The sequence below is a fragment of the Colias croceus genome, chromosome 11 (genome assembly GCF_905220415.1).
Source record: "Colias croceus chromosome 11, ilColCroc2.1".
Lineage (NCBI taxonomy): Eukaryota > Metazoa > Arthropoda > Insecta > Lepidoptera > Pieridae > Colias > Colias croceus.
This window is the reverse complement of record NC_059547.1, coordinates 3,305,054-3,326,949: the sequence shown is the minus strand read 5'-3', so window position 1 is coordinate 3,326,949 and position 21,896 is coordinate 3,305,054. Positions and strand designations below refer to the sequence as shown.

At 32.7% G+C, this 21,896-nt stretch overlaps 1 protein-coding gene across 1 annotated transcript in view; it reads left to right on the top strand.

Annotated features, from left to right (window-relative positions):
* The window catches only part of LOC123695739 (caskin-2), a 204,404-nt gene that overhangs the window by 31,076 nt on the left and 151,432 nt on the right, over positions 1-21,896 (top strand). The window lies entirely within an intron of this gene.

The following is a 21,896-nucleotide window of genomic DNA, read 5'->3' as shown; positions in this document are numbered from 1 at the left end:
TTACGTAGATAACAAAATTGATCATGACCTAACCAGCTAATGTAGTAAATAGATTACAATTTTATCGTTGATTTAAATTTATATTTATCGTTGATTCATTTTGCGTAAAACTGATTAACTTTATCAAGGTTAAGTGCGAAATTTAAAAATACTACACGATAAGAGATCTGATATTAAAAACAATTCGGCTATCGTGTTTATCAGAGCCTTATCAAGGGGAGTGGCGATGTATTGATCTCAATTCGTCATTTAAAGTGCTGCTGGCGGATATCGGGGGATGCGCACATGGCTATTATCACGTAGGCAAATTATTTGAAACTAGATCAAACTAGTGGTAAATTCAATGATCACAATACATATTATGTTTTGAAGTGAAACTTCTTTATAGGTAAACCAGAATCTGATGGCAATTAGGGAAATCAAAATTTTGAGTGTGCAACCCTAGGGAAAATGGACTGAACGATCTTGATACTGCTTATATTTTATTTTGTCCTCAATATCATTAGTCACATTACATAAGTGGACAATACTGTACTTAATAATGAGATATCCACTTAATATTATGTAGGTCCATACTTACATGTATAATATACAATTATACATATTACTTTTATACAGGTAATACATATTATTATTTACACATACCTATATTTGTATATTCATTACCAGTATGCCATGTGAAAATATCGATATAATGATAATGTAGATCAAAACTGCTTATAATTTTTTATAAAATAAAATAAAAATAAAATAAAACTATGTTTATTTTCGTAAGTGTTAACAGATACACACATTATAAAATTGACTTGGACAGCTTGGACTTGACGAATAGCCGTATTGGAAACTCCTGTAATAAGTTTTAATAAAATTATATTCTAATCAACAAACAATATTATAGTTACCTACATATAATATTTTTTAATTTAAAGTATCAAAACGGGTAAGTCCACTTTACCAATAAAATCTTCAAAATTGAAAATTGTGATGTGTTTGACCCTTCTTCATCGAATGTTTTTCTATACACATTATAAACAACACCTCTTGCTTGTGATCGCAGCGGCTTTTTCGACATTTTCGAAGATTTTTTAGACAAAATCCTAAAAATTATTCATCAACTGCAAAAAAGACAAATAATTTGACAACCAATTTGATAGTTGTCAAATAAGTTGCCACATAAAAATCTTTTATTTCTTAAATATAAATATGCCATCAGATTCTGGTAGACCTATAAGCGCGTTGAGAGTGAAATTTCAAGGTCGCCTCATGTCAATACCGTCACGTCATGGGATAAGGTGACGATTTTGGTATATGACACTTATGACATGTGTACTCAGCACACGCGCTCTTTTTTAAGTAAATGTAATGGAGCAAGTGGTTACCAGTACCACCTCCCAAAATCGTTATCAACACCTAATTAATTTGATGAATTTTTGGTACAGGCACATAATAATAACTACTAGCTAGCTAGTGCAGGGAAGGGCCAAGGTTCCTTTTATGTTCAGGAAAATATGGAGAGCATGAAAATTTTTGTGTAAAAGATTGTATAAATGAAATGTCAATTTAGAAACGAATATTAAAATTTTCGCGTGAAACTTCTACACTCACCGGCACGGAATCTTGGCCACTGCAAATTTTTGCGTAAAATAACACTATTTCTTTTCTACTACAAAATTCAATAAAAATTTAATCAAAACTAGTTACTTTAATGTTTTAACTAACTTTTAGTAATAATTGGAAGTTAATAAAAAGTACTACCGAGTAGATATGAATTAAACAAGAATTTACGCTTTTCCTGTGAAATTTAAATGATTTCTTAAAAAATGCTAAAAAATTATAAAGAACGTTTCCATAAAAAAAATTGAACCTTTCAATAAAGGGTGTTTCCTTCTCTTGCCTTAAATACTGTTTGCATCCAGTCTGGCATACTCTAGAAGACATTTTTGGAGACCACTTGAGTTATAGTGTACCAAACGGCCCCAGCTGTATTTCTAAGCTCATCTAACATTAGTGCTGGGTTGGAATCGAACTTTATGTTTCTTTTAAGCATGTCCCAGATGTGTTCTATTGGATTAAGATCCGGGCTACGAGCTGGCCACTCCAATTTTTCAATAATAACCTCTTGAAGGTACTCTTATACGTATCGTATGACACGCGGACGTGCGTTATAGTGTATAAGTAGCAAATTTTCTTCACTGATAAACCTGTAATAGGGCTGAACATGTTCCTGGAGAATTTCCTCGATGTACCTGATCAAATTTAACCCATTATCTACGATAAATAACTCCGTGCGAGCATCGGAACTTATACCTCCCCATACCATTATTGACCCTCCATGAAAAATTGCATTTTGAGTGAGGTGATGTGTGAAAACCTCTCTTCTCGTCTCCTCTATACTGACTGTTGGCTATCAGAAGCTCGTAAAGTGCCTTAGCAGCCATCTGTGAACACCCCACGAGCGCACTGGCTGTGGGTCCAGTTTTCATGTTCTCGTGCAAAACGAAGACGTGCTTCTCTGTGATGTCTGAGGAGTTCTGGACGGCGTGCTGGTCTGCAAACCTTCAAATTAACTTCTTTCATTAGTCTTCTCTCCGATTGCTCACTCACATTTATTATCCTGGTGTTTTAGAGCCGGTGGCGTATCCTAAAAACTGTCAGAAAGCCATTTCTGAGTATCTCTCGAACAATAAACGGGTCTTCTCGAGCTGATGTGCACCTCACACCTTCATTTCCTGGTCTGCACATGTGGCTGCCAGTCTCCTGGTATCTTCTCCATGCATAGTGCATCGCTGAACGAGGTACATACTGTACATTAGGTACTTTACGTTGCGGCAGTTATTGGTCTATCATTGTGATGGCCTGAGTAGGTTGTTCAGATGTTAATGGCATTTTTTATTGTTTGTTATGATCATTGACTACAGTACAACAATAACAATATCTTAAAACGGCATAAACAATATCAAAAAAAGTTTAAAACGAACAATTCGTAACTTCGGCTTAACCGCACATATCACAAATTTCGAGTAACTCTTAAAAAGTGGTAAAAGATTATTCTCAAACTCAATGATTTCTTACCATAAAATTAAACAAATAATATGTTAACATATCTGCATACAAAAAAATCGTGAAAAACACTTCAAACTTTTTTTATCGGCAAATTTGTAAGTGGCCAAGATTCCGTGCCGGTGAGTGTAGAAATCGTACAAGCTAGAATCTAGATTATAAAACTTAATAGATTTAACTTACCGTGGAAATTACTTCATAAATGCTAAGTATTAATTAAATATAAGCTTTAGATTTAACGCTTACTTAATGTCTTGTACGTAACAAATTATAGAATAATCTATAAAATATGAGAAGAGTAATAAAACAGCATGGTACCTACCCCGTGGTCTGGCGAAAGGAAAACCTTATAATGAATTGTCTAAGTATTAATAATGCAGTGTTTATAGATAAAATTGTGACACTTCGACACATTTATGTGGTTTATGACAAACTAATATTGTTATTTTATAGCATTTTATGCAATTCAATTTGCCGATACGCTGCTTGCTTTATTTATAAATTTTATTTACATTTTCAGTTTCTCTAATCATTCAGAAGAAAAAAATATTAATCATTACGCTAAATTTTATTTTGTATTTAAGTCATAACAGTCCAATCTATTAATTACTATATTTTGCAAATAAAGATTGAAAGATAGATATATCTTAAGATAGATATATCTTAAGATTGAACTAAGATTTTCACCTCCGATCCTACAAACGTTTAATTAGGTAATTATTTAACAAGACGTAGTGCTTATTAAAGGAGTTTACTGTACTTGTCAAATAAAATGCCACATCTAGGTTTCTATCAGAGTTCAATAAATAACAATTCCTTATAGCGATCGTGATAAAGGCATTACGAGTTTTCACATCTAATTGTAATTACCCTGTGATTCAAATTATTCGACACAGGCGGTGTGATTTAGTTAAGTATAAGGGAGTGTACTCGTCAAATAAAATGCCACATCTAACTATCCGTCAAAGATCAACAAATAACAATTCATTATCGTAATGCCTGCATCACGAATACTATCGATTTTATGCTATAGATTTTATATACGATTCTATTTAGTAATTTGCGTCTAATTTAAATTATTCTACACAAAAAGCGGTTATTTATAAGGGAGTGTACTCGTCAAATAAAATGCCACATCTAACTATCCGTCAAAGATCAACAAATAAATCGTGATAGAGCGTGTGACGTTACTGCGGGTAATACGGCCAATCTATCGTCATTGCAATATAATCATCTCTGGTTAGCGAACCGTAGTGGTGACTGAATGCCAATCACCTAATCCTATAACATTGTGGCGTGACTGTTATGTCACGGTACGAAATGTTTGGTAAATTGGGTAATTTAGGTAGGATATTATGGAAACAATGGTATTAAAATAGAGTAACTACTAGTTGTTTGTAATATGAATTGTTGAGATATTACATATCTTTCAAGAAATATAGGCAGTTGAACATATTATTATAATCAAAAATGTTTACCGGCGATATGAAATCTATTTTGAAGAATAGCATGTTGAGTTTTCCTGTATCAAAAAAGCCATATTATTTGACTTTCTTAAAATACGTTGTTTGCTTTCATTTATAAAGAGTAAATAGAAAAACAACTGTTTCTTTCATGCTTCTGCAATAGAAGAAAATAAGAAGCAAGTTCATAGTTGTCTAGGATTAAATTCCCGTATTAACTTTGACTAGACTTTTCTGTAAAGAAAAGGATTTCAGCGTTCTTTTAGTTCATCGCTCTTTTATTTTAGAGATTTTGGATGTATATTTGTATTTTATTTGTATTCTCTCTACATCTTATGTAAATAAAAATGTTTCATTTCGGTTAAAATATCATTTCTTCATACACTAGTCGAGCATTTTACGAAATGAGCAAATCTACAATATGGCCACAAAAAGATATTCTGTATTAAAACAGTAAAATATACAACACATAATGTAAAAGTTTATCGTTTCTCCATTCCTGCCGCAATCGCGTGAACAAAAGCAAATCAGATCGGAACACCTTTACGCAACTTCAAATGGTCGGGACCGTCCCGGGGGACGGCGGTAAGTTGTGATCAAAGTGATGTGAGATTTATAGCGTATGCTTGTAGTGGTCTGGTCTGTCGGTGTGGAAGTATAGGGAAATTTGTTAAATCGATAAGGTAGGGATCGAAGAATAAGGGAACTGTCCAAGGAAGTAAAAATTTATCACTTCAAAGTTTAGGTAAGTAGTTGTTCCTGTAATAACTAAAAGTAAGCATTCACTTAAAACGTATGATGTCAAGAAACACATGTTCCACATATTTTTATTAGGTTTCATTATAAATTATAAGGTTCTCTACATAAAAACTACTATCGTGACAGCATAAAGCCTTAAAAATTGAGATCTTTTGCCATGAGCGACGTATTCTACATCTGTTGCATATTTTTTAACCGACTTCAAAAAAAGGAGGAGGTTATCAATTCGGCCGGTATATATATATTTTTTTTTTTTTTATGTATGTACACCGATTACTCCGAGGTTTCTAAACCGATTTACGTGATTCTTTTTTTGTTCGATGCGGGATGGTGTCGAATTGGTCCCATAAAAATTTTATTCGGATAGGCCCAGTAGTTTTTATTTTATGAGCATTTTTGTCTGTAGGTATTTGTAAATTTTGCAAGTGCAAGTTTGAAGTCGGTTGTTTTTAACGCAGTTATCACTTGTTTGACTGATAAACAGACTCTGCTCTGCCATTTTTTCTTAAGTCTAAACCGGGAACCGAGTTCTGATAAGCTTGCAACGAGCTATTATTCTGTGGACACATAAAGCCACTTGTTAACTAGATAATTTCATAGCACGCCCACTTAAAGGTTTATACGTGTATTACATTGATATGGCGATATTTTACCAAGTGTATGATAAACTAGGCATATTACGGTTTCGATCTAGCAAGATCCGTTAGTTTTAGTGAGTTTATCGCTCCGATAATTAAGATAACGTATCGCGAGTGCCTGCCACGGTTTGGAAAGTAAACGATCCTGAGGGCAACTGACAGTTCAGATATAAAACGGACAGCTCTAGTTTATGGAGAGTTGGAAGCTGTATCGAAATATGTGGGTAATTGGGAGGATTATTGTATTAGAGAAAATGAAGTAAGTAGGCTTTAATAGTATCTTCCCGCACACAAAAAAACGAGAACCAAGTTCCTTCTGTAGGGTTTCCAAACGGTTACTATTTAGCCTTCTAGAAAAGACCGTGTATCTTGAAAACTGGCGAACAAATTCATAAAGAGGAAAAGAAGTTAAAGTATAAAGTACAATATAATATAATAGGTAAAGTACCTAACGGCCTTTTTATATATTTTCGATTTGAAAAGTAATCTAGGTTTGGCGTACTTTAAATGTTTGCATTCTTAATAATCCCGCGATATTAAAGCAACAATGTGCTCAGCTTTAATATTGTGTTTTTCATTTCTTAGAAAGTACTTCGAGATATTTGCATTGCGTACCTACATACTTTTACGTTATACCGCGTAGTATTAATTTTGTTTCAGATGAAATCTAATTTTCTTGCTATTAAAAATGTGGTTGGTAAAATGGAATGCAAAGCTTTAAAATCGTTTCGAATTCACGGAAAAAGGTGTTGCCAACATCAATAACGCCGCCTTTCTAGAATACTCTACAAAGATGAATTTATGGGGTTCTTACTAAAATAGGGATCAGGTTAAACTTGGCCGGCGGAGTTAAGAGTGTTCACACGTCCGTTGCTATAATCCGGCCAATAACATAAATTTTTCGGAGCGTTTCTTTATTGAGTTTACCGATGAGTCATCGACCCTAGCCTGATGGACGCCCTTTGAAATAATTCAATTTTGCATCTTATTACTTAACATTTGGTCGGCAATATTGCACCAATGTACTTTAGAGATTAAAGATGGATAACTTCAGATTGATAATTTTAATAGTTTACGCTGGAAGTACATAAAAAACTGAGCATATATTTCAACGATGTCAAAGCTCACTAAGCAGATATTTCTCTTATTCTCACTATCAAGGAAGTGAAACAAAGCGAACGAAACCTGAAAATGTTTATCATAAAGAGTTATGGGAATATTACAACCTGCCTGTGACCCGTAACGTAACACACATGGTACATAGTAACAATTACCATTACCTCTAGGGCCGTTTATCATAATTTGTCGTGTGTGTCAAACTGACAAATCGTATGCAGTTGAAGGGATACAAGGTAATATATCAACGCGTCGACGACAAACTCTTTCGCACTTAGCGGGGCTCGGAACAAATGTTCGAGCAAGAAACGAGAAACATTTTGTTTCAGTTCACGCCGGGTGAAGTTGTGACGACTTCGCAAGTAATGCCTTTGAGGAGCAAACTTCACAGACGGCTATGACGAATTTGCAATCAAAGTTTAAGTTTGCGTTATTATTACACCGGCTTTTGTCTACGGGCAATAGTTTTAAAATTAACTGCTATTCAGCGGTGCCGTCACTTGGAAAGTTCAATTTGTTAACGCCTTTATTGGAAGCGCATTAAGTAAATTACTCTCTTGAAAATAAAATCTCCGCGGTTCACAGTTCAGAGTCGGACCCGGCGGGTTGCCTTAAAAGGAGTGTCAGCATTTTTCTTGAAGGGAGAAAGTTTTTGTATGCAAGACGTAGTCTCGGACATCCCCGGGCTTTTAAATATTTGCATTTCTCTGCATAGTACGTGAGCATCGGACTTTTTCTTTGTACAATTCTTGCATTCCACCAGCATGCCGTTGACACGTTCGTACAATCCCAGGTCGACTGCTTTTCTTATTAATTTTTTTGTTACGTTACAATATTTTGTAGTGCTTGTTATAGTGGTGTGCGAGAATGTAGTGGGTAAAATATGTCTAGTCCAACATTTTTAATTTGTTTGTCGTGGTTTTGAATTATTTTCATACATTTTTTTGTAACAAACTCTACTTCCTGCTCTATTAGTACCTAACTAACTAATGTACATGTTATATTTTATAAGGTCTCAAATCACACAAAATGAAACAATGTGTGTTCATTGATTGTCATTAATTGTATCTCGTGTAAATTTTTCAATGCCTCAGAGCTATTATGATATTCAAATAAATATACCAAATTATAAAGCTCCATCCACCCGTTTCTGACTCATCATTTATTTTGTTTTACAACACAATAAAATAAAAATACATATATGTATGAGATTACAAAAGAAACGAAAAACACTTCAGCAAGATTACCATACATAACAAGGCAAATTAATAAGATGTAATTACAAGATAGTGCTTAATATTCGGATGTGTGGGGCTCTTTAAAAGCTCTCAGAGTAAATTAATTCTGTACTAGCCCCACATTCATGGTGATGTAGTGTGACCCATATCAGAGGTTCATATATCTGACGGGTGTGATTAAAATTCATCCTATTATACTGGAAAGTGGTTCCTTGCTCTATTGTGTTCTTAATTTAAGCTTAATTAACACGGGAAAGGTGACAATATTATTGCGTGTTGTTTGAGTTTTAGGGAATTGTGATTTTATTAATGTGTATAATACCTATATGCAAAGTTTAATGTAATGTGTTTTATTAATATCTACTTACATATATACTTAGTAGACAAGTACTAAGTATTAAAAAAGTAAAAATTTAAAATGCTTTCATTGAGAAGCTTTTAGTAAGATTTTTCTCGCATATTTGAATGATGAATCTATATTTATTTATCTACATTTTGAGTAAAGACAAGGGTCTAAATTGCCTAATTACCTATACATGTTTCCTAAACACCCTTACTAGCACACAAACTCAATCAACGCGAATTTTCCAAACCATTAGAACGCGGGAAACGCTCTAAGTGAATTAACAATTTCTCACACGGCCAGAGAGATTAATGCAGACTTAACTACCGCATTGACCTTTGAACGGCTAATATTTTGTGATGCTGTAGACTAATGAACACATAGATTATTCACGGTAATCAATATCATCTTAGCACGTGCAGGCCACCGTTCTCGCGGCCTCTATTTGTTGTGTAGTCTATACTCTACAGAGTACCGTAAATATGTTGAAGTGACTCGACGCACTTGCGTTCATAAGTATTATTTTCACCTTTGCTTATGTATTTTGCATTTACTTACTCATTTATTTTACGAACAACGAGTTACTATATTTTTAATTTATATTTGGAAAAGTTTACATTGTTTTATTATGGAAATAAAGAGAGATGAATTTGTTAATAAAATTGTGTATTTTCTCATAAGTTTCGGGCTAAATAAAGTAATAAATCCATTGTAGCCTCTTGGAATTCTATCCGCAACCATTTTAATTACTAAACGTTTATTAATGAATCCTTTCCTTAATTCTCAATCATGTCGTATCTGGCATTTAAAACGAACCTTTTATTTGGACACAACCTTTACAGTACGTCCATGTTATTTTAATTAAGCTCTTTATTAACTGAAAACTCCAATTATAACTCCATGCATTTATGTACTAGGTACGTGAAGTTCATTGTACGAATGAAGTTCGCGCTATAACCGCATTGCCATAGATAAAATATAGGTAATATGTTTACATTCTGCATGTCAGTGTCATCTTCAGGTATACTATATAGGTAATTACTAAGAGACCTGTTCCGGCAATTAACATTATGAAACAGTAGTATATTGCAAACAGTAAAGCTATTTTTTCTGGTGATTTGTGAGGGTTTATAAATATTTGTTTTAAAATAAGGCAACATTTTCACATATTCACTGTAGGTATATTATGAAATGTATTGATCCTGTTCGTGGTTACAGATAATAAATTATTACGTTCTAACAGGTGCCCACGGCTTTGATTAGTTGGAAGTAGTTTGATTTCAACTTTAATTATTTACAATACTTCATCATCCGTTATGTGCAGCATTGCAATTGGTATTGTGAGGGGTAAAATTAACTTGGCACCAGACCCCGAAAAAATGAAGATAATAGTATTCGAAGCGGCCTCTATTATTTTTTGTATTAATTTAGCCTAAGTATGCTGCTACTCGATAATGGACTCCCACAATTCCATGCTGGAGCTTTCTGTATCAATTTTTTATTAATGTAAAATGTTTAAATTCAAATTATATTTATTTGCAAGAATGTAGTTACAGATTCTAGATGTTTTAATTACAGTGTTATGTGGCTAATACATTCTACCCATTGATTGGGTGTGCAAATATTTAAAAAAGAAAGTTAATTAGTCTAATTATTTAAATGTACACACAATTCAATTTTCACAATTACGCGAACGCACTACGATTCTTCATTCTATTTCTTCTTAATATACGGATTATTTTATATGTTTTGTCCTTTTATTTTAACAGACCATTAAAGTCTAACTAGGTACGCTCATGTAACAAAATGAGGCAAAATCCATACTAATATTATAAATGCGAAAGTAACTCTGCCTGTCTGTCTGTTACTCAATCACGCCTAAACTACTGAACCAATTTGCATGAAATTTGGTATAGATATATTTTGATACCCGAGAAAGGACATAGGCTACCTTTTATTGCGGAATATGTATACCACGGGCGAAGCCGGGGCGGACCACTAGTATTAAATAATAATGGCGATAGCTTCATACATTACAGACACATAAAGCCAAATTAAAAAGCCATTATTTATCGTTCAAAGAAAGCCAAGTCGAAAATATTCTCGCATAACATTATTGTCAGATGTACGTATAAATGTGATTTTCTTATTGTACTCCTTTGTGTAGCGGAGCGGATCCCTGCGTCAAACTGCCATCGATTTTCCCATCTGGCTACATTCCAATATTTTCTTTGCTTAATTTATTACTGAATAATGTCTAGAACTATGTTTTGTGAGGAAAATAACCTCGTGTCAGTTCCACGTTCTTCAATAACGACTGGAGATCGTTTTGTATGAGATATATTGTTATTGTGGAGAAAAGCTTTGTAAGGATTTCTATGATTTATAAGTATTTTTTTCATTCGTTATTCGATGGGTATATTTGTGCCTATTTTGTCGATAAGGTTAGAGGTTGTATAAGGTTAAAGGTCAGAACGAATTAATATAAGATATCAATTTCACGTGTAAAAAGAAGGTTACCAAATTCCAGTTTTGTTGTATCGAATAAATTGGGTAAAAATAACAATCGGCGCTTTATTTATGAATAAGTAAATTATTATGCAGTTCTTGATAGCTTTTAAAAATTAAGAAGTTATGCGTGTAAAATCATAACGAATATTAATTAAGAATTTTCAATACAGGTAGGTAGGTGTAGGTTATAATACCACAGTTATACGCATATTTATAGGAAGGTGGATATGTAATATGAAGCGTACACGTATTCATGACAAGCGATATCATTCAAGGCATATATCGCGAGATACGCCGAAATAAGGAACACGCACGTTAAAAATTCCGAAGCGATTGTAAAAGATAATGTTAAGTCGAACAAGCGCGCTTCTGTCCGTTTCACAGTGTGGTACCAGATTAATTCGGAACGTCCTATGTCCAAGCCTTTTAGGGCTACCAATATGTATGCGGATACCGCGGTCTTAAAAAAAAAAGAAAAAGTTGTCTATGGTTATACATACTTTATTTTTTTATTGTCTGTGGCTGTTCCATAGCTATTAATATTTTGCTTCTGTATGTTAATAATTGTTTGATTTTTATTTTAGTTCTGTGTATTAAATTGTATTAGGAAGTTTTGGTTTCGAAAATCGAACGCAACCTTATTTCAAGAGATGTTAAATCGTTCTGTTTCATTTGTTAAATCAATTGGGATAGCATAATATTTAACGGTTTCCAATTTATATACATACCTATACGTGTAACTAATAATATTAATTATTTGCTAGGTTTGTAGCATATGAACAGACGATGCTACCTCATTAAATTTAAAATTAATACACATTACAATCTATAACTAATTAAGAATCAGTACCATAATGTATTTCGTAGATCTGTGTCGGTGAGAGGTGCGTAGAGGCGTTTTATCTTATTACAAGCAGTAAAGGTTTATTACGAACTTTGCTACTGTTGCCAACCCTACGCTCTCTGTAATTATTGGAGCGTTCAATTAAATAAGACGCCTTTACTTCCAGTTATCTTTAAATTCTGGATTCCTGCAAGTTTGATGTATGTTTTCTTTTAAATTTCATAATGTTTGATATTTGTATTTGTAATTTATTATTGTTGGATCTTATTTAATAATTTAATATTATTATGTTTAAATAAATCCCAATTGATTTTGCAATTCGAATTATTTTCGAGTCTATAGTAACGAGTTATTTTTGTCGGAGGCTGTGATCTAAAGTTTACTTGAATTGGCTTTGAAATTGACTCTGCCATAAACTAGTGGAAGTTATTTTTCGGAAAGCTTTTTAAAATGATAATATTATTTAATTAAAAAGATTTAATGGGTCAAAAAAATAGAAAAGGGCGTAGTTAATTTGAAATTTAAATTGAAAAGGAATTTTTTTATAAATGATTAAAAATATCCAATAATAAAAATTTATTTTTATCTTTGTTTCAGGTATGCAACATATTTGGTGGACGCATTGTCCTGGTGTTACATTATGCGTAAGAAATAGGTATTAGAAAACGTACTTTTTAGAACTCTAATACTCATACATATGACACATACATCCATACTAATATTATAAATGCGAAAGTAACTCTGTCTGTCTGTCTGTTACTCAATCACGCCTTAACTACTGAACCAATTTGCATGAAATTTGGTATAGAGATATTTTGATACCCGAGAAAGGACATAGGCTACTTTTTACCCCGGGATATAGGATAGGTTTTATCCCGGAAATCCCACGGGAACGGGAACTTTGAGGGTTTTTCTTTGACTGCGCGGGCGAAGCCGCGGGTGGAAAGCTAGTAATACATATAATATAAGACAAACTTATTAGTTCTTCGTAATATATGAAAATTCGTTAAAAATTCTCTATTTAAATCAAGTTTTTGATCCATCAATAACGTTTGTGCTCCTATAAAATGCATGTATAAGAAAAAGTAGTTTTTGAAAAACATTATTCATTTCAAATGTCATTATCACGTACTTATTACATATAACACGCTCATTCATCCGCTATTCAAATGCACCACGATAACGTCCCATAGATCCATCCATTGCACTAAACAAATTACCCTCAAGCGATCGCCACAAACAAACTGAATTAATTCATACAACAAACCCACTAAGGCTATATTCTCAAAGCAATGAACGATGGTTATTGCGTTTTAGAGCTAATTCAATTCGCATTTCTTTATTGTATGCAAACGAGACGTCCACCGAGACGACTTCATTTAATAACTTCAAACTTAGCAGCTTTCTACGATTTATAGTTTCTTAGGAAACTCGTCCTGATTGTAAAATGTACGTACCTTATATATAAATGGGCACTTTATTAGCGTTAACAGTATCGTTATTTTATGGGCCCTTGGATATTCTTCGAATTTATTCATCCGTATACGAGTCACACTTTATCGTATAATCAGCATGACTCTATAAATTGGTTCTAGCGTATTCATTACCGCTTTAGTTACTCGCTCATTAATAACTTCTACACCATTAATTCCTGGTTCAATTGCGTCTTTCGTGTTCGACTGGTCATCTTTAGCGCGGGAACCTGATTAACTAGTGCGAGGTGTAATGGAAACATCTACGATCTAGCGTCTGGCTGGGATTGGCTGGCGAGTGGCGGCTGCTATGTAGTGCCTCCAAAAACGGTGCTTTCGCGTTAGTGGTTTGCGGTCGCATGGTCTCTGAACTTGGCACGAGTCGGTCGGCCTGACGGGGACGAATGCGGAAGGCTTACCGTTTAAGGGATTACGCGCGTCCTCTCATACTTTATGGCTGCGTATGTTCTGGCGAATCGGCGATAGGGAAATGATTGCGGACGTTTAGGCATGCTAATGCTATATGGTTCTCTTTTTTTGCGTTTCCGATGTACGGATTTTAATGTCTGTGTTTGGTTAAACTATGTTAATTCTTTTTATCGCTTGATTAGCTTCTAATTACAGGCCCTTGCCTAGTTCAACAGGCAATTCCTATCAACCACTACCGTTACAAGTAAACCATAAAAATGGTTAACATAAAAACGGGTAAATACTAAAATTTCGATGTACTTACTCGTTTTAAAAATAAAATATTTAGTCATGTTATGTTTCAGCCCTGTGGTTTAGTTAAACAATTACGAACATCAATTAACACGGACATATTGTATGTTAATTGTACAGGTTCTTACATCACTAATTTGTCAGTGTGTTATGCAAATTATTGTAAAAAAGTAATCCGAGAAGCGAGCGCGGGATGGAGGCAAAAAGGGCATTAACTGTTTGTTCGCTTGCTTCAGGTTTGATTATCATTTTACATAACTAAATGGAATTATGTATGCAGTAACAGGGTAATCAGGTAGTGTGGAGAATGAAGTAGATAATATTATGAATGTTTATGCTGAATTGATAGACCCTAAACTAGCTTTGTAGATAGACATGCCAACTTTGAGCACTGATAAATTTCGAGAAAAATCTTCTTTTGTAAAAACAAACCTACAATCGCTGAATTTTTACAAAAATAAACTAATGACATAAATAATTTACATAATTCGGATATTCATGTTATAAAAGCAACAGTATTACTAAATTTCCTATAAACTAAAACTTATTAAATTATTTCATGTTGCAGGAATATACTTTTTTCAAGTTATCTAAAATGAATAAACTTTATATGTATGAATGTAACGATGTTTGTAACGTGTACGTAACCACATACGAAGTATTTAAATATCAGTAATTGTTTTCTTTACTACGCAACTTTGAACTGTAAAGGGCGAATTGCGACACGCAAGTTGACATTCAAGCGGTATCAATGACCGTAATCGATTCTTAAATTTTCTTTCTAGTACTTATCGAATTTTAACTTATGGTATTTTAAAACGTTTCGTATAAAATTTCAATATTAATAGTGACGATTTGAGGGGATACGTCGTCGGGTTCGTGACCCTGAAGATGTTTATGGGCAAAGATCAAATGGAATCGCTTTCCATCAAGTAAACGTTCGCTTCCATTATTATTTATAGCAGTAGTAACAGTGAGTGTTGTCGTAACACTGATGAGTTCTCACGTTTGGCGCCATAACCTGGCTTAAAAAGCACATATACTAGACACCGATAGTGATACATAAATTTTGCTATTGTATAACCTATTTGTAATACATACGTTGTCCGAAATTTCAATCAATCAATTGCAATAAGACACATCACTACATAGTATCACAGATAATGTAATACTATACAAAGTATAAAAAAGCTTTCCACCATCTATGTGTCTCTATGCTTTAGATCTTGAAAATTTCACAGCAGATTTTGATGGGGTTTTTAATAGATTTAGTGATTAAATAGGAAGGTTTTTTGTATATAATTTGTTAAGTTTTGGACCAAGAGGGCGAAGCGACGGACGAAAAGCTAATTCGTTATAAATATCACGTCTTATAAATAAGAATATCGAATAGTAAATAATTTCAGAACCTCTTCTACCTCTTTCAAAGCAAGACACATGATACCTAACTTATAAGATTTTGTTACATATTAAAAACTCTCGAAGGAGCTTAGGTAATCTTAATAACTTAGTTAGTGTGTTTTCTAAGTGTTTTACCTAAGTGACAAAGAACAGTTCAAATGAAATGTTCAATTCAAATGTATATTTAGAAAGCGCGTTATCCAAGCTCGTATAAAGCGATCGAACCATTTGAAAGCAATAAAGACATCGACACATTCTATTGCGTCCTGACTGTTTTATCACACAATTAAAGTGTTATCTTTTGAAGGAATTCTCTTTCGATCTTATTCAAACGTTACCAAAGGAAAAGCTTTATGGTGTATACTGTAGCAGAGATTGGTTAAGAGTTTAAAATATAAACAATTTTATCAACGTTTAGTTAGTAATAGCTTTCTCTTTAATTTTTAATCGAACTATAGATGCAATTTGCTAAACGTTTATTTCCTAAACACAGCTAAAATAATATAAATTCCAGTTTTTAAAAATAAATGTTAGAGAGAAAAACATGATAGTATAATATTTTAATCTACATACATTGAATGTAAAAAGGTTCCATTTGATCCTTGCTTTATATTCGCCAGATGTAGGTTTTATTGCAAAACGCACCGACCACTTGCTGGCTGAAAAGTTAAAAGATTCATTGAAACAGACACATAAAAATCTCTACCACGTTTCGCTGGAATCCATTTTATTTAGATGGTAATTAGTTTGATGTATTCTGAATGTATTTTTATTTAAACTTTAGCTTATAAATAAGATTTAATTCGTAAACCGAGACGTAAATGGACGTTATAGAAATAGTAATTTACTCACTAAATCTGTAATATAAAATCAACTAAAGAAGTTGTTAGGAGTTTCTTCCGTCAAACGATATCGTATTTTAAATTAAAAAATACTTCAGACATTTTTTAAAGTTAGTCTTAATAAGATTTCTTACGTTGTTTGAAGAAGCCTTGATAGACGGAGTTGAAAAATTCAATAAATAAGTCGTTTATACCAAACTGCATAAAGTTTCAAAGAATATGCCAATAGCATGAAATTAAAGCGTTGTTTATTAAACCGAAAGCAATAAAGAGAGCTGTAAATAGAGAAACACAGACGTTCAAGTCTAATAAGCCTTTATAAGGAAAGTTTAAAAGTTATTCATAAGAATTGCGAGTGTCCGTTGGACGGAAAGCGATCAGAAGTTAATTGAATATCGCCCGATTGCCCAGATTTGTAATATATCTTGCTTTCATATCTATGTAAATAACCAGTTAACAAGCCCTTTCTCTTCTCCCCTAACTAATGAATATTCCTGGTGTCATTTCTCATACAACATGGAGTATGTCATGTCTGATGTTCTTTAGAAAAAATCTATCGAAAATAGAAGAAAATGCATATTCTGTAAAAAAATATTATGAACGTAAAAACATTAAATTTGATACAGAATAAGCGCTTTATCCAAAATTTTTATTCGTTCATAAATTTTAAATATTTTAAGAGCGTATTTACATTTTGTCAGATGGTTATCGTTTTAACATTTCAAAGTTGTTTTAAATGCTAAAAACAAATTGTGGCTGTGCTTATTTTAAGAATGCTAATTAGTAAATATGTTTTAATTAATATATGTGTGAGGTAAAGAGCACTTTACGAGAATTTTAAAATGTTGTGTTCTTTCGAACTTTAATTTAGGTATTACTTGCCCAAAAGGCCTTATTTATCCTTTACAAAAAATGTACTAATTTGTTTATTTAGACACATGCTATATAGTTTAGGATGAGTATAAAAGGCTCTGTAATTAAATTACAAATATAATTTTAATAGGTACGTTGGAAGTTCTTTTTTTCTTCTAGTGCACCGGATACAAAGTCTATTGACCTATATGCCCGCAGGCTAACAAGCGGTTTGCAATTAAAAAAATAACTTCCAACACTTGTTTTAACACTTGTAGAACTTGCCTATTTACATTCCATTTATCTTCATTTCATATAATTGCATTTAATCCGTGGAGCTTGAAATCCTTAGGTTTCCTGTCCTATAAATAATTCATGTGATCGTCTTAAGCTGACTTTCCACGCTCAGTCCCCGGATCTAATTTTAGCGTACCTACTTAGCATTTACGTTGCGCTTTACAACGCATTTGATCAACACTCATTGCTAACTGGCCTTGCAATTTATGGAATTATGTTAACATCTGATTAAATGAGATCGCTCTTTTTCACTCTATCACTGACAAGACAATCCGTCTCTATTTATCGCGATACGAGAGAACGAGACAGAACGCGAGCTTTAAAACAAGTTTAAAGTTCCATTTTCTCGGCTTTCCACGGCCTTGTAGGTCGCAATTTTAAGCGCGGCGCGTTGTTTTAAAAGGCACCGACGTTTTCTAAGCGAATAACTTTACATTGCTTTGTGACTATGGCTGTAAGCGTGGACGTGCGTAGTTGCGCAGAAATGGGCGCATAACTGCATCTTATTAACATTTCACTGATATTAATGTTATATTATCTATGTTAATATGTAGTGCGTGCTTATAACTGCTTTCTATAGATAATGCTTAAATGGGCCGTGCATAATTTTATAGATATTTCTCGGGAGTATGGATGCATAAAGTAGCATTGCAATTTCAATTAGCAGTTTCTTGTTCTCTTTAGTCATAATGTTATAAGGTATATAAATCCAATTTATTTTATGCTTATATACTTTATTTTCTGTGTTCCCCAAGGAGTATATGGAGATCTTCAAGAGAATGCCACATCTCAACTTTCCATCAGGCGAGATCGTGGTCAAGCACTAACCTAACCATAATGCACACAATGCTTTGCATATACCGTAGGCAACCACTTAGCCGTTCACTGCTAAACAAGTGGTAATCATTTGATAAGCAATTCACACGGTACCCCAGAGGACTACTCGTTCCAGTCACGTCAATTGAGATTATTGCCGCCACAATATACAGATACAGCCAGTAGGGAAACTTCATACAACATTTTCGAAATGGCTCACGCACTCAAGCAAGCGTGTTTACAAGAATCGTAAGGGTATTATGACAATTAACAGATATAAGAACACCCTTAGACACGATTGCTTGTGTGCAAGAGCCATTTCGAACGTGTTGTATGAAGTTTCCCTACTGGTTGTATCTGTATATTGTGTTGTTGTGCTGTAGTTTGGTGTTTTTGAATTCAAATGGCTTAAATTTGACAGTTGATTCGCATTTGGGAGATGTTGCGGTTGTGTGATTGCACAATATTTATGCGAAATTAGATGTGGTTCGCGATATTCTATTGTAATAATTTATATGCAATATTCGATGACATTTTGAATGTCCAAACTTGAATAAAATAAGATAAATTCGTATTAAATATAATAATTCAAAATTTGTAAGCATTAAAAATGTATATATGTTTATGATATCTAATATTTAATTTTACATACGTTTGAATATGAATATTGTATTTTTCAATAAAATTTAAAAGTATTGTCATAATAGCTTATCGAGGAATAATATTGAAATTTGGACGGGAAAAGTTGATTTAAATTTACCGATTATACCTACGATAAATATCCGCAACGCATCATGCAAGTACATATATTATTTTGACGAATAACATTTCCTTCAGTTGTAATTTTAAAAATCAAATGTTTAATATATTTCTTTATTTCAAGATACATGTTCTGAAACTTATTTTATTTTATGACTAAGTTCTTTACAACAGTATAATATGTAAAGCATGTATAGAGAGACCAATAATTTAAATATCATTTAAAATATTAAAATACTATAACTAATGAACAAGTATAGATTTATCCAACTTCCCATAAGCACTAGAATTCCAGTTTTACAAGTTGACACTGATGTGCGGTTACAGAGAAATACCGAAGAATTTTTATGGCTAATCCCTTACATGTTTAAATGAGGTATTGTTTGAAATGGAACAGTTTTCTTCTCTAAGAGTATTACGACCCGATTAATACTTTAACAAGACATTAATATGAAAACTGGCAATATATTTTTCATAGGATATTTTCTCATGATTTTAATAATCCTGAAAATAGAGCAGGCGAGGTCAAGAAATTAAATTAATACAATAAGCCTCAAGAAATTATTTTATAGTGAATAGATATTATGCTTTCGCATATACCCGCATCTGAACTTCTTTTTGCCATAGAGGCATACGGCATACCCCTAGTATCAAATTTACACATTTATTTTTTAACGATACGATTTCTGTATAGTCTCTAAAAATATTTTAATCTGTATAATATCTACGTACCGTTTTTATTATAAATAGATTGAATATAATCATATATTCAAAATATTTGCAAATACTTGAACATGTAAATTTTCAAGGCGTTTTCATTATTTTATGTTACCTTTGAGAGTACCTAATAAACATTAAGTTAATGCAGTCGTGTCTATAGTATAAACTATAAACATTATGTTAAAATAACAATATGTACATATGTGTGTTAGTTTATGTATATTTTTAAGGTTTAAAGTATTAGAACCTAATAATTCCGGGATCAATTTTCATCAATACAACTGCAGCTGCATAAAGTTCATTTTTGGCGGGAACATTGATAGCTGTCACATGGTGTTTCCACAGAGAATAAATGACCTATGTCGGTTTTATGTTGGTCTCAGATATGGGCATAATATAGAAATCAATAACCAGTAATAACAATATCTGTTTATATCCAAAAAAAACCTCCAAATAATTGACTGATATAGTTATGATTTTAAAATTAAATAATAATAATTAAACACTTGAAAATATGCGTTACCTGGATATTGTTATAAATAATCTGTGATATGTCGCTCGGCTGTTCATCATAAACTGATAAGAGTGAGTGGTTAGACGCGGACTGTATTTGTTTGCTTGAGACGGTTTGATAAAGGTTCAGTGATCCCTGTGAGAGATTACTTTAAGAATACTTTCATAGAGATTACTTTCATATACGTTAGATAGATAATCTGTTAAGGGTTTTTATTTGCGATGTTAGAAGGCGTTTGTGATAAAAAATATAGATATTTTTCTTGTAATATTTGGTAAAGATTTTTTATATATTATTGTGTGTGAATATGAGAAACATTTCCAATATATGAATAATATTTTTATGTAATAAAAGTGTAATTCCATTCTGAGAAAATAAGATACATGTACCGCTTAAGTATAAAGGATAATGATTGTATTGTACATATTATATTATATAGAAATATTTTTTAAATAAAATAATGACAAAACAACACAAACCGAAAAGACTAGTATCGTAATAAAAATAAGAATCAATAAAATGGTAGATATTATATAAAAGTAGGTATAATGGTTGCTTTAACATAAAAAGAGCAGTATAAAAAAATTAATAAAACGTTTTTACAAATCTTAATCGAACCTTTAATATAATAAATAGTTAAGAATAAAATTTACTTAATGTAAAACGATTTGTAGTCTAGACAACAAAGGATTTTTGTCACAAGCCATCTTAAATTATCGGTATTTTACTATGATCTTATGAGGGAGCAGAATATACGGTTTTTTAAGCAGTTAAACTAGAGGGGGAAAGAAATTTGTCGTATCTTTAGAGAGCAGACGTGTTCACGACATTAGGTAATGATTTCATAACGCGCTGCGTTGCACTTATGAGGGGCTTCTATCAAACTGTAGCATACTCTTTTTGATATAGAGAGACTTTGACGACGCTGTGAAATTGAAATGAAAAAAATGGAAAATGGATTCGATTGAGCTACCCGTAAATGATACTGCAAACAGTTGCAATATATTCAACTACAAGAAGTACAAAAAGGTATACCTGCAGGCTGCAGTTAGTATATTCTGTGAATAAGGCTACAACTTATTAAAAAGTAGCCTAAAATGAGATACACACCGCCACTAATCTCATATTTGTAATAACGATATTAAAATGTTTAACCTTCCAGCGGTCGCACCCTTGCGCCGAACATAAGCAGTCGCGCGCGGTCTGTGATTCCGCAAATTCAAGTGTCTCGTTTGGGAAAACAAATGAATATTTTGACTTATTGTATAGCACATGATTAAAAAGAGGTCTTAAACATGTGAAATAAAATAAAAACAACTTAATTACTCATTACTTCTTTTATTTGTACTTAATAGAACAAAGGTCTATAAAAACTCAAAATTTTTGACTCTGGGTGGAAATCACCGTTATAAATCAACATTAAACAAAACAAAATGAAATTTTCTTTTTTACAATTAACAACTTATAAACTTGACTATAATTATCTTAGAAATAAATCACATTCATCATCAATTGGCACTGTGTAATAGAA